This window comes from Gadus macrocephalus, chromosome 18 (assembly GCF_031168955.1).
Source record: "Gadus macrocephalus chromosome 18, ASM3116895v1".
NCBI classification, from domain to species: Eukaryota; Metazoa; Chordata; class Actinopteri; order Gadiformes; family Gadidae; genus Gadus; species Gadus macrocephalus.
In genome coordinates, this window is record NC_082399.1 from 10,429,407 (window position 1) to 10,444,628 (window position 15,222).

Consider the following 15,222-nt stretch of genomic DNA (forward strand, 5'->3'; position numbering starts at 1 on the left):
GGGGTAATTATGATGTTTAAAGATAATGTCAACAACCGACCCCCCTAAATGGCTCTGTAATCGTGATGTGTTTATTTTATCGGGCGGTGCGGTGATTGCAGATGGTGGAAGATAGCGGAGAGACAGACTATAGGGGCCGACAGCGGGCTGCGGAGAGAGGAGCTGTAGGGAGGTCATCAAATGTCTAACACAGTCGTCTCTCCCTCCCAGAGATAAAGTCATCATCTGTTGGCACATAAAAGAGTCTCTGTCTAATTCCGTGCCCGCCGGATTTTTCCTCCTTTCTGCACTGGCCCACAAATGTTTTTTTTATTCTATTACAGGTTGACAGACGGAGGTAATGTAATGATTGATATGAGCCGTACCCTGGGCGATGAAGAATGATTGAGTTATAGACTTATGATAAGATGGTTTACGTACGCTTAACGGTGTAAATGACCCGTTTTCTTGGGTCCGCCGTACAAAAGAGACAACATTAACTCTTAATTTTACCGAGACATGTGATTGTGTTTTCAGGGGAGAAATATAATAACCGAAACCACCGTTTGAAACTAGTGTTTCAGGTAATATACAACTTATTATTCCTGGCGAGTCCTCATCAAAGGCCCACGATTAAGCAACAATAAAACAAAAATAGCCCTGTTCTAATCAGTGAAAAGTACATTCTTTATAAACCTCAACACATTTTTTTATTAAAACAAAATTCTCTTAGAAGAGATAAAACGCCAAATTCGAGGGGGGGGGGGAGAAGAGAGAGAGAGAGAGAGAGAGAGAGGGGGGGGAGAGAGAGAGAGAGAGAGAGAGAGAGAGAGAGAGAGAGAGAGAGAGAGAGAGAGAGAGAGAGAGAGAAGGAGGGGGGAGAGAGAAAACAGAAGTGATTCATCAGCTGAACGAGGCACACCTGTACATAATTAACCAGTCCCACTTTATCTGCATGTCGGGGAAAGGAGCGGGAAAATGAGCCCCTCGACTATCAACGCAGAAGTCACGCTAGCTCGCGCCAATGAGTGACTGTTGGATTAATTCACCTACCCAGAAATATAAAAACCTGTTTAAGACTTAAAGACATTTTGTTGATTAGCCACGGAATAAATTGAATCACGGCAATTTATTTATTTATCAATTTAAAAACCCTTTTAAGATGCGGTTGCTTTTCTACAAACATGATCCAATATGAAGGCAGAGTTCTTCCTGGAATATTCTCAGACGTCCGGCATGGCAGACGACGTAACCAGACCATAACGATGTGAGGGAGGTTAATATGAGGCCAGGCCAAGACATAGTAGACTCAGATGAAAACGCACAGTTCAAGATTCATGCTTGAGCAATCATGTAAAATGGCAAAGCAAAGTGAGGAGTATTAAATGGTTAAAAACGTGCCTTGGATGAGTGTATGCTATGGACAAGATTGTAGATTTTGCAGTCTCCAAACCAGCACACCCAGATTGACCCTTGATATATAATGCAATAGATAGAACATAGATGATAGATAACGGTGTAGGTTTGGAGAGTGGGGAGTGTGTTCGATTAAATGCGCGTTAGGGACTCATGCGTGTCTTTTAATTTGTAATTGAACCAGGAAAGACTTGAGCAAGGTGACCTCTCACACCACTTCCTTCCTGCATGTTGGTCAGAAGGAGGTTAAGAATGGGAAATGGCTGGACTCCTTAGTAAATCTATTATATCTGTGCGCTCCATTTAACCTTCAGCCACCCTCTTTCTTCCTCTCTTTCTCCCTCTCCAACTCTGTCTGTCCGTCCCTCTTCCTCTGTGTCTCTCTCTCTCGCTCGTCGTCCCTCCATGAGGTAATGAATGCCTGAGCCTCTTAATGATACAGTTTATTCATTTAAATCACGCCCTTAATTTGAAGGGCGATCACCATTACCTGCAGTTTATACTTTGTTATTCTACTCAAGTCACGTAGACCGTCAACATTTCCAATCTTTTCACTCAACGATAACAATACACCAGCGCATAATCCCCTAAAAAACACTCCTGCTGACGAAGAATCACCCTCATCTTTTTTTCCCCCTTTCTTTTTTCTTTTTGCTTTTTCAGCAACTCTATCAACATCGGTTATCTCCCGGTATAGGAGGGGCCCATCCTGCCGTGTCAGTTTGAAACCTAGCATTGCCTCGTCGTTATAGCTTCATTCATTTCAGATAAGGCCAAATAGACTTCCTTCATTTTCTCCCGAACCGACTCCCCATCATGCAACAAAGAGAGGATAATTTGTCTCCCTCCGACCCCCCCCCCCCATCCTTGAACTTCTCCCTGACACTTGTTGGTTCATTAAGAGCCGTCTCTCTGACTGACTGGCTGGCACAGCCTTGTTATGCTAATTAAACCATCGCGGCTAATCACTGGCTGTATTACAGCTGTCTTCGCAGCTGTCACTTCTATCAGAATGATGAGCGGAGACGCAGGCACTTTTAAATGGATATAGGCACGCACGAGCGCGCATGCGCTTGTGTGTGTGTGTGAATGTGAACGTGCAAAGGAAATTCACCCATTTAAGTTTGAAAATGAGACCTTGGACCAGAAAGTGCACCTCACTTCCTGTCTACATGAGTAGGACTTTTTCAACGGAGAACCTCTCTATGTGGAAACCAAAGGCTGCACACAAATCGTGTGTGTGGGGTCGGGGTTATATGCGGCATTCGTGGGGAAATAATACGTGGTAATAATGTTTTGTGCCGCAGTGTTTTCATCCGGCCTGCATCACACAGTTCACGCTTAGCCCAGGGGGGGGGGGGGGGGGGGGTGGGGGGCTAGGGGGAGCCCCATGGGGCAGGGGGTGGAAAATAATGTAAGACTTGGCCGCCGTAATGACGGCTTCAATCTGTGGCCCCCACTAAGCGTAATGAGACAAGCAGATGGTACACGCGTGGCCTCCCATCTTAAACATCAATTACAGTGCCATTGTTTGGATTTCCTACTCCTGTTCCCACCCGATGAGTTTGTGAATGAGTCGCTGAGTGAATATCAATGGCGGGGAAAATAACGGAATTCAACCCGCGACCCCACCACCACCACCACCACCACCACCACCACAGTCATTAGAGATTACCCATCCTCTGACATAAATAGGGATATTTGTTTTCAAAAGCTCTGTGCTCTTTGATACAGTGAGTTTGTCATTCGTTCCCAAGTTGTGAAGCTTTTTGAACCATTCGTTCACCAGTAGTTAAGTTGTTTGAACCTTTCGTTCACCAGTAGTTAAGCTTTTTGAATCATTCGTTCACCAGTAGTTAAGCTTTTTGAATCAATTGTTTACCAATAGGGACGTTTTTTGAATCATTCGTTTACCAGTCGTGAAGCTTTTTGAATCATTTGCTTACCATTCGGTTTCCAGTAGTGAAGCGTTTTGAATCATTAGTTTACCAGTAGTGAAGCTTTTTGAATCATTTGTTCACAAGTAGTTAAGCTTTTTGAATCATTCGTTCACCAGTAGTTAGGCTTTTTTAACCATAATACAGTATCCCCCAGTCTGTTTAACAGTAACTCCTCAGAATTTACTGAACAACTGTCACTTAGGGGCCTAGTTAGGGCCCTGGTCGTTCATCATTCGTTGCTCAGTAACAAATACAATTTCCCCTGTCTGTTTACCAGTAACTCCTCAGTAGTTGCTGAATGACTGTCACTTAGGGCCCCGTTAGGGCCCCAGTTAGGGCCCTGGTCGTTCATCATTCGTTACTCATTCATTCCTCATTAACTACCCACATTTTTCAAACCTTATTGTCAAGTGTTACCCAGTAATCGACAATGCCTTGTATGTTAAAAACATTGTATGAACAAAAACCTTCAAGAATCGTGGCTAACTCAATGAAATACTAAGCAACTAAAACATGGCATGGAATCATAAGTTCATTCATGGGCTTCTTTCTCAAGATACAGGTTTGGCATATTCTCTGCCACCCTCTTATGGGTCGCGACCCACAGGCCGAAGCACTTTCCTAAAATAAAGTCTTGAACCTTCTAATATTCTCCGTATGGGTTTGTGTCTGCAAAGCGGTTGGCATTGCAAAGTCACAGCGTCTCGTTACCTCTGTGTTATGTCCCACTAAAAAAGAATACACAGACTGGTGATCATTTTGGGGGCTGAGGAAATGGGGAGGTGGGGGTGATGGTGGTGGCGGATTTTGCGACAAGCCTCTACATGGTGGATCTATCTGGGGATCTCATCTCTATTCTCTGGAATTGGTTGAGCATAGCTATCAGATCAAACAACTAGTAATTACAATGGGAACCGTCGTCCATCTATCACAGAGGATCCTGTAAGGAGGGGGGCGGGGTGAACTATTCCTGTATATACACACACACACACATATAAACAGACACATTACCCCCCCCCCCCCCGCACACACACACACACACACACACACACTTACATCCATCTGCACATTTGTGAACATAAACATGCATGCAGCCTAAGATCATATGAGCAATTTCATGTGAACACTTACATGCTTGAGCTAATTGAACCTCATTAAAAAAGGAGAGGGCGCCTCTAGTTGGTTTTCAGTAAACACCAGCTCACCTGGGATTGTACATCAAAAACAACATTCCAAACGTTGCAATAAAATTGTCCTTCTATTATGTCCATAAAAACAAACACATATGATCAAACACACACAAAAACACAAAAAAATACACACACGTGTACACACACAGCCACACACATACACACACACAGGCACACTAACTGTTAAGATTTGATGGATGACCTTTGACAACAGCATCCGTGGGTTTGGTAATCATCACCAGGGTGGGGTCCATGCTGTTGGGATGGGGGGGAGGGGGGGAAAGGGGGGAGGTTAATCTGTACCTCCCCCACCTTGCAGAAAGGTAATGGGGTTATTTGTTAGGGGCCGAGGCCCTTAAACCTTGAGTCATGTGACAGGCGGACATTGTTCCAAGTGGAATAGCGGCGGCGGCGCGATAAGACTAGCTGGCTGAAGATCAAGTGACATTGACCTATCCTGAAGGAGCAGACGGGGGAGTACGCACGCACACACACACACACACACACACACACACACACACACACACACACACACACACACACACACACACACACACACACACACACACACACACACACACACACACACACACACACACACACACGGCTTCATGCACACACATCCACTTCCCTTCTGCACAGGCTGCCTAGACACAGAGGAGCGACCAACATCCGCTCCAGACTAGGCCGCACACACACACACATACACAGCAAGCCCCAGCTCGGCATTGTGTGTCCCTTGAAGAGCCTCTTAGCGACGTGATGATGCTATGATGGAAGGTGGAGGTCGCAGGGGTGACCCCTCTTCACAACCCCATCCGAGGCAAGTCAATCGTGGGGAAATAGAAAAAAATTGTTTAAGTGGCTTTGAGGTTAGCCACACTCCATTTCACTGGATTAACCCTCAGATCTGAAAAGAAAATAGAAAAACATGTGATTGCCTGAATTCTCTCTTCTCTGTCTTATGAAACCCTCGTTATGGCGCAGAATTCCCCCGACAGCGCTCTCCCCTGTGTCTGCGATTATTCACGATGTCTTACCGGCGACACAGGGACATTGAGTGGATGGGATAGTAGGGGGTGTGCGCGGAGTGGGCTTGAGGCAGAGCCCCACCGGTCTATGCTAATTACGTAGCCTAGTAGCATAATGATGCTACGTTCGCCTCCGTGTGCACTGAGGCCTGTTCACTTGTCTCTGTCATATAGCTGAGCAGCCCCGCAGCACCTGAATAGATTAGCCTCGTAGCTGGGGAGTGTATTCTAAGCAGAGCCCCCTCTCCCCCCCAATACCCCTCCTCATATAAGCTCTATCCAAGGACAAAAGAGAAGTACAGTCCGTGGGGTGGTCATCCCTCCATCAGCATGACCTCCTTTCTAGCAATATAACTAGAGAGGGGAGGCCTGCCATGTTTGGACGGCTCCAGAAACAGTTGGAGGACGCGTACGGAATCAGAGGTGGATGAGAGGGGTGGATTTACATAGAGGTGGTCTGTAGGCATTGTTGTGGTACGAATCTGCCACTCCGCCCCCCCTCCTGAGACATAAGATCCAACACCGCCCAACTTTGTGTAATGTCAGACCACAAATGGTGTCATGAACAGGCACGATCTACAGTGCACACCCTCTATATCTCAGGTGTACCCCTATACCTCAGGTCTATATCTCAGGTGTACCCCTATGTCTCAACTGTACCCCTTATATCTCAGGTGTACCCTCTATATCTCAGGTGTACCCCTATATCTCCATCTCAGGCGGCCATTTTGCGACACTTGTTTACGGCAAACCAACACACTTTCAGCACACTGTTAAACCAACTGCAAAAATGAAATCAAGAAAATAAGTCAATCCATCTCTGTGGGTGCACCCATCACACACCAACAATCTACTTGTTTACATCCCCCAGAATGTATCCGCAAAAAAGCACAAAATTAAAGCCCTATCTTTGTGCTCCAGCCCACCCCTCCCTCCTCAACCATCTCGACCAATATGATTTTTTCCAATCAGCCAGTGAATTATTCAACACGTCGAGGCTAAAATAGTGATCAGTAATATCTGTACGCGGAGAGGGTGCAGCCGGAGCAGCGTGGGCGGGTTATGGAGGGCAGATTAAATATTAATTTATTGGTAAGTTATAGCTGGGTCACATGGGCAAGCAGAGAGGAAGCAAGATTGAAATGCAAGAGCGCTGAAAAAGATGAGGGCAACGGGCCTTCACTTCTACCTCTGAAGGAAGAGCCCAGGAAAATATTATGCGCGAGAAAATCCATGAACTCTCCGTTTTGACTCGCCCGGCGTTTAGACGGTATACGTGTCAGTGGAGCCTTATTTGGATAGTCATTTATCCCTGGGAGATAAGGTAATTGTAATCATTACTCGGCATGGACGGATTATAATTTTGTCGGAATCCACCATGGCCATAACACTTTCAAAAGTATGACCACATTTTCAAGTTAGAGAAGTTGTATTTCAGCGGCAGTTAGTTTCCTTGGGTAAGTAGGCCAAACAGCGCCGGCATTTTTAAATAACAGTGAAGAACCAACCTATGAGTGATGTATAATTAATATTTTTACTGCTTATATTAATAAGTAGATTATTGTTATTATTATAATTATTACTATTATAACCTTTATTATAATTATTGTTATATTATTCTTTGATTTTTAATTATAATAGTTATAGGCTAACCGGCAAAGCCTCCTCAATCAAGACGTTGTATCAAGAGAATACGCTAGACTCCTCTTACGGCTATGGGAGTTGTGATTAATGCATAAAACAGACCATTAACCACTTTCAGTATCTATCATCCCCCTGCATAAACTGCACAAACCAGAATAACAATATCGTTCTTTCGTTTTCTGTATTGACCTATAGTAGCCTATGAATATGGGCATCGGCCAATATACTGTATATTTCATATTGGTACATTGCTTTAATGTTCTGCACGGATATTGTAGCTTATTATGCTTGCACTTAAATGTTCTGTTGAGGGTCAGCTGCTAAGCTGCAAGAGTAATTATTTACCCTGAGCTAAGCTATGGTTGTGATCATCCTTATAAATTGCAGTGTACTTTTAAAAAGAAACCCCAGATAATAGTATTAATTGGAACCGTTTTTGTCCTGATTCACCAAACCTTGACCACATGTGACCATGGTGACAGTGTCCAGATGTCTGGGGATGGGAACCCGAATTCTCTATCTCTCTTCTTGTTTTCTCAGAGGAGTTATCGAAGTGTTTATGTCCAAGAGGCTGTGGTTCCGCCACAGTGTCTTATTTAAAACATTAGCATGTGTGGAGCAGACAAGAAGGGAAACTTTTCCACACACTCACACACAATTGATCATTATTCCCATGGAGATTTGCCAAGAGTAAGCCTACCTCATTTCAACTCGTTCCTTTCTGTCCACAACTCTAAACTAGTGGATGGTTAAAAAAAACATGGAGGATGACAACGTGCCAGTACATAGCACCTTCTTTCTGGCATTTTTCAAATATTTATTTGATTTTCTGTTCACCCTCCATTTCCTGTGTGTGTGCACACACATATAATGCATGTGTGTGTTTGAGTGTATGTGTGTGTGTGTGTGTGTGTGCGCGTGTTTCCGCACATGTGTCATGCATGTGTGTGTGTGTGTGTGTGTGTATGTGTGTTTGTATGTGTGTGTGGGTGGCCTTATCTCTCTCTTTCATTTGATCTGGAAGTACCTGCATGGCAGCAGTGCTGCTGTCACAGGCTGTTCCTCTCGGCCCCGGCCCCCCTGTCACGGCCCCCCTGTCACAGCGCCCTGCCACCCTGGGCCCGCTCAGGACTAATGAGTTGCCTCCGAAGCCTTTTTCAAAAGGGATATTGAGATGAACTCCATCAACGGCGTCTTGCCTCTCCTCAAACTTTCTCATGGCAAATCACTTGGTTAAATCCACGTTCTGGGGGATATTTTTTGGGGGGGAGGGGCGGGTTTGGGGGACTAAATCTGTTCCCAGCTAGAGTTCCACTGAACAACCATAATCAACCTCCCGCTAAGCAAAATCGGTTTATATTCAGAACAAAATATAATTATTTTATGACACATTTTATGAGGAGCAACGCAATAAATAATTGCCTTAATATTTCCTTTGTCGATGGGAGAGATATAGGGCGGAAAGTAAATGACATAGACGCAAGGGACACAAATACGCACGCACACACACGCACACCCACAGAAAAAGACAGGCGAAAGTTGCTGAAATCCAATTCAATTCTGCACTCTCGAAATGAGGCTACTGCTGCTGCAGTCTCTCTTGATCGGGTTTCTATGACAAAGAGCTGCACGTCATTCCCCTCATGTGAAGGACGGCAGACAGGAGAGAAGACCTGTTGACTTTCACCCACTAAATCTGTTAAGCTTAATATGGAAATTATTAAAATGCTTTAAAATGGGGGGCAGGGATACATTTTCAGTGGTCGTACATGAGCATCGGCTTCTGTGATCTCAAGGTAATGATAAATACATCCCTTAAGAACTCCCAGACAGAGTAAAAGGATTTAACTCTATTTCAAGTCTATCCCACCTGGATTCAAAGCCCATTTGGAGATGCAAATTCGCCGCGCTTAGATTCGCAGAAGTCATATACGCTAAATCTCTCTCTCTGCTTTTTCACATTATTTTCCCAACCTGTTTGGCTAGGTGCTAATGTTGTGTATAGACGTGTTGCGTCTCCACCTGAGTCGAGACGCAGCCACAAGCGGCCATTAGCTAGCAGCCGGGGCTAACAGACGCACCAAATTGAGTTGTTTAGTAACACTTTTTTTATTGGATTTTCTGTTGTTTCCGAGGCGTGGGGCGGCCAGACCTGGGATCCTGATCATTAGTTTATGTGCATTAGAGATGCTGGAGTCTTATGCTTTATGCATGAGCCAACAGGCGAGGACCTCGGAGAGTGTGCAAGAATGATGTCTGCTTTATGGAAATAAAACCGCGAAAGGAAAGTGAACGACGCCTACATAATCCACTTCTCCATCGCTCCCTTTGTCCTTCTCTCCCTCCTCTGTCTCCTCACACGTTCTCTCCATTTTCTGTCTCAGGACCTTGGCCATCTGTGTCCTCAATAACTTCTCTCTCTCTCTCTCTCTCTCTCTCTCTCTCTCTCTCTCCTGCTCACTCCCTCTCTCTCCTGCTCACTCCCCCTCTCTCCCACTCTCTCTTTCAATCCCTTAACCTCCATTCATCATTCTTGTCCCTGTCAGAATACATTAGGACTAGTGGCTAACGAGTGGCTTCAATTAGGTCCACATGTAGCCAGTGTCAGGTGTGGCCAATGATGTGGGGACGGTGGGATGTTTGTACCAGTTAGACGAAGCAATTCTAACATATATTAACAAATATATATACATACAGTATATGATTTACAAGAGGCTGTAGTCTTTCAAGCGTTTGAGTGCATCAACCAGAGAGTCCTCAGAGAGAACAGATATGCTCCCACATTTGCCACCTGTTAACCACAGTCCATTCGGTGACAGGAGACGTTTGGTGACATGCACTCGTCGTGACAGCCAAACAGTTTGTCTGCTTGTCCCCAACACAGAAACAAACCTGGTCCTGGCGATGACACAGCGGTAAACACTGCGAGGACCCTCGCGCGATGCAGATAGGCTCAGGGATATGGAAATTGGGAGCAGGGGAGTTCTGGACTCCTCTCTAGCTCTCGCTCTCGCTCTCTCACTGTCGGTCTCTCCCTCTCGCTTGCTCCTAAAGGCAATCAGTTAGATCTGAGCTCTGCCTGGGATGATGGGCTGTGATCTGTTATCGTCCCTGTGGGCGGGGGGGGGGCTGCAGCCCCCGCCCCCACACACTCTCCTAACTGACGGGCTAAATAGGTGGTCTCCCTCCACTGGAGGCGGAAATGAATGTGGCCCGCGAGCCTCTCTCTCTCCGTCTGTGTGTCTCTCTCTCGCTCTCTCTCTCTCTCATCCAACTTGTCTACCTCTCTGACATCCCATCAGCCCATCTGACGGCCGGCACCAGAGGAGGAGTAGGTGTGTACGTGTTTGTTTGTGTATGCGTCTGTTTGTGTGTGTGTGTATGCGTGCGTGCACGTGTGTGCGTCAATAGTAAATGTATTCCTGTGTGCCAAGTTTGTCTCTTTCAGCTTGGTGTTTATTTGTGTGAGTGTGTTTATGTCTCCAGGTGGAGTGTGTTTATTGCCAGGCTATATATATATGGTGTGTGTGTGTGTGTGTGTGTGTGTGTGTGTGTGTGTGTGTGTGTGTGTGTGTGTGTGTGTGTGTGTGTGTGTGTGTGTGTGTGTGTGTGTGTGTATGTGTGTGTGTGTATTATATCACTCATTCAATCCCCTCTGGTGACCTATAGGGTCCCTTGAGCTGAATTGTCAGAAAGTCTATCAAAGTATTACATAACGTTTGGCAGCTGTTATAAGCCTTGGGAGCTTTGAATGATTTTTTTAAGGACTACAGGTAGAAGTACTGCCATTTATAAAGAAAGATACTTCTACATACACATATAGGCCTATGTATATATGTGTATATATAACTGATGGGTAAGGGTAGGCTATAGGCATATCTGTAAGCATATAATATTTATATATACAGTATATATATATAGATATATACATTATATATTATTACAGTATACCTTCACATTATAGATTTCAACTCAAACGTGTGTAAGCCCACACAGGGCTGGATCTGATATTTATTTTATAGAAGCCGTCGGTTGGGGAGTGAGGTGCTCTCGGTGCCAGTTGGACAGGAATGTTAAAGTTTCCAATCGACCTGAGGTATCTCTGCCCCTACACTGAACTCTCACAACATGTTCGCGACTGGATCCCCGAGAATAACACCTGACACGCTACGATGACGAGAGATCGCGCATCACAAGCCCAGCCACTTCGCTCGGGGCGTCCCCCTCCCCTCCGGCGACTGATGTGAAGGGAAAGACGATTGGCCGGGCTCCAGCGCCTTGTCGCCGGGCAGATTGGTCCCCGGCGAGCGTCCAGGTGCTTTGTCTCCACCTTTTTAAAGGGCTTCCGTTTTTTCTCTGTGAAGCTGGCTGCCGCGGCTGACAAGACGCTCCCCGGTGGAACAAACGCAAAACCGTCCTCTGTCTACTCAAGCACATCACTCATCTCTCTCTGCCTCCTCCCCTCCTCGGCAATCCTGCATGGCCACTCAGGCAGCTGTCAAGGTGAGGCGCTTCTCTCCTTTCCCTCTCTGCGTGCTACGCAGGGAGGCTCCAATGCCCTTGTCCAATTTCACTTTGGAGTGAAGCCGGGCTCGTACACGCCAATCCTGATATTACCAAACAAATTAAATCACACGGACCGGGGGACAGGGGGAGAAGAGGGGTGTGTGGGTGGTGGTGGGGGGGGCTGGATGACCTGAGGAGCAAGGGAAACGAGACGGGGAGGAGAGGAGGGCGATGGTGGCTGGTGGAATACTCACATGAAGCTGAGCAGAACCTCTCTCCTTACACTTTTTCTCTCCCCCCCCCCCCCCCCCCCCCGCACATCTCCTCCTCCGTGTGTGGGAGGGAGTGAGGAGCTGGCTCAGGGAGGGGAGGGGCGGGGTGGGGGGTGAGGTGGTGGCTTCGGGGAAGGGGGCTTTGCATTGCCACTGTGTCAAAGTCGTGACGGGTGGCAATTATAGGGCTTATCAGTGGTGGTTGGAGGCCTGTCAGGGGGCTGAGATGCAGGTGATATAGAGAGTGTGTGTGTGTGGGTCTCTCTCTCTCTCTCTCCCTGGCTTGCTCGCTCTCTCCTTCTCTTGCCTTGTTCTAATTGGTCCACAATCTGAGTACCTTGTGCCACAGAACGGGGATGGGTCCCAGGTGCCCCAACTCTCTGCTCAGCTCTCTACATCATGAGTTCCCTTTTCACATTTTCTTTTTCAAACTCTCTGCTGTGTTGTAATTGTTGGTGGAACATGAGACTCAAAAGTTGATGATGCTGTTGTGGTGAAACCTTTAACCATCTCTCTCTCTCTCTCTCTCTCTCTCTCTCTCTCTCTCTCTCTCTCTCTCTCTCTCTCTCTCTCTCTCTCTCTCTCTCTCTCTCTCTCTCTCTCTCTCTCTCTCTCTCTCTCTCTCTCTCTCTCTCTCTCTCTCTCTCTCTCTCTCTCTCTCTCTCTCTCTTTGAGGCTGAGATGGTGTGAACCTGTTAAAGGAATTCTACTTCATTCTAACGGCACTGGTAGCATAATAGAAAAACATGTCCCTTTGAGACTTTTCTAGATGCAACCCACGCTGAAGGTAAATTTCCCTTCTATAATCAAGAGACACTTACCCTTCAGAGGCTTACAAATCAACGTGTCCTTTTTCAGGGTTAGACTTGGGGCTATATGAGTCATGGAACATTTTTCATCGCAAGTTTGTTTAACACATTTGCATATAGAACAGTATGGGAAATAGCTATTTCTTTGTTTTTATGCAGGTTACAATAACCCTACAATTACTTTTTTCAATGCAATGGGATAATACAAATTGATATGTTAAAGCTGCTGTTGGTACAATTTCAGAGAATAAAGAGCAGAAGAGAGAAACGTTTTAAACAAAATAAATGCTTTCCCAGACTCTCTGCTCCCTCCCTCCCTTGGTTTCTCCACCAATAAGAAAGTGTTATATTTCAAGCACCTGTTATCAGCAGGCAATATGGATTCCCTGAACCAATCAGGAAAGACATGTCCTGATTGTTCATTAAGTGAGCCAGGAGTAAAATCTGAACCGGCTCATTCTGAGGTAGGTGCAGTCAACTCAAAGCAGATATTCTCACAGCACATTTCACGCACTAATAGCTGGACGGGTATGCCTGGCATTTCTTACAAATCAAAAGGTTACTACAAAACCTTTAATACTATTCATCTAAAACCAAACATTTAAAATACAGCTTCCCTTATACGAGTCAATTCAAGAAAAAAAAAAAAGGAAGCTAAATTGGGGAGAAATAACGTCTTCATTCCAAACTATTTCCCTGAGGGATGGCGGCAGAAAGATTGAACTCAACAGTTAAATAGACATGAAGTCCAGAGTTTGGACTGACGCAAAGGCTTGCAAGGCTGCTTAATAGTACAGAGATAGATGTCTTACAAAAAACATCTGATGGTAAATCAATACACAGAATGGTATATTAGATAAGCCTTTTAACGCCGGATTAACCCCCGAGGTACATGGAAATTCGATAAAATATCCATAATTCATCAAAAGGAATATGGACTCTGTTAGTTATCCAGCTGTAGAAATGAAGAAAAGTTCCCTGGATTATACCGTGGAGGAACAATGTTAATCGTCAGCAAGTTGCCAGATTCCGACTGGAGTTTGGGAAACATGGTTCACTGGCGAAGGCAGAGACGGGAGCAGGGAATCCATAGGAGCCCTCATCTCCATAATAATACAATCACCTCCTCCCCGTATCATCTTTAAATCCTTCTTATCTCTACCTGTGTATTGATACCCACTGACAATATCTCACCGGTGGCTACCGTTCTTCATTGTTATTTTATAGCGTTGTACAATTATTTTTATCTATTTTTTTTAAATGGCAAATGCAGTCAATGGCTGCATTGTATAGTATGTATTTTAACGTAAATTCTATATTTTTGAGGCACGTAGACCCAACCACTATTCGTAGCCGTGGGCTGATATGTGAATAGTTTACAGCAAGATAAGATATAATGTTATAATATAACGTTGTGAAGCAGCAGCAGGAAAAAGTAGGAAAAGAGCAAATATATAGAGTTCAAATGAACAATGTAAGAGTTAGATAGTGAAAGAGCAGTCGGCTACAATAATGTAAAGCCAGAAATGTGAAAGGAAGCTGTAGGTATCATCAATCAAGTTCTAACTAGCTAACAGTAAGGTGCAATTCCAAAGTACACAATGCTACAAATAGTTACAGTCAATGCCATACAGTAGACACCAACAGAGGAAGGTTGGAGTCAAACTCAAAAAGCTTCCGTTTCAAAATGAATTGTAGATCTGAGAGTTATATAAATAGAGCCGAATTGCCATAGACTGACACCATATCATAACACTTATATATTTGTTATTTAAAATATAGATAACATGCCTAACAGCTCACCCCTATACCTTTCATGCATAAAATCTGCACAAATCGTTGGTCTTTGCTCTCCTGGGAATACAGAACAAGTGCATAACATAATAAATTACTGCTGCTAGTATATACAGGCACAAGTAAACAATCCCAGATCCATGGTTCAACCTGAGCAAATGCAACATGACAAACTACTAGCAGCAGAATTTCCCATACAAAACAATTCCTGATCTCACATTTTGTTTACACAAACAGTACAAAGTATTTTATATTTTGTACTGTTATTATTTTCTGAGGTGGAGGAGTCACAAGTTACGGCAAATGAATACTACCGGTACTACTAATTCGAACAGGCTATGAAGCGCTTTGCATAGTGAGTGGGTTTGGGGGGGGGGGTGCTCACTCATCCACCACCAGTGTGTAACATCTAACTGGGTTGTGCACAGCTGCCAGTATGCACCAGAACGCTCACCAGCCACTGGCTATCACAATGGAGAGGTGAGGAATGAAACCGTTCAATTAGAGCCCAGGGGACGGTTCGCTGGCCACGTTGGGACCGGAGCCAGATCGGGAATCGGGCCAGCCCTCCCGAGGTAGTACCCCTACTCTTGCCATGAGCCCCCTGGCTCGTTTAGGGGCCACCGGGGGCCAGGAGCTGG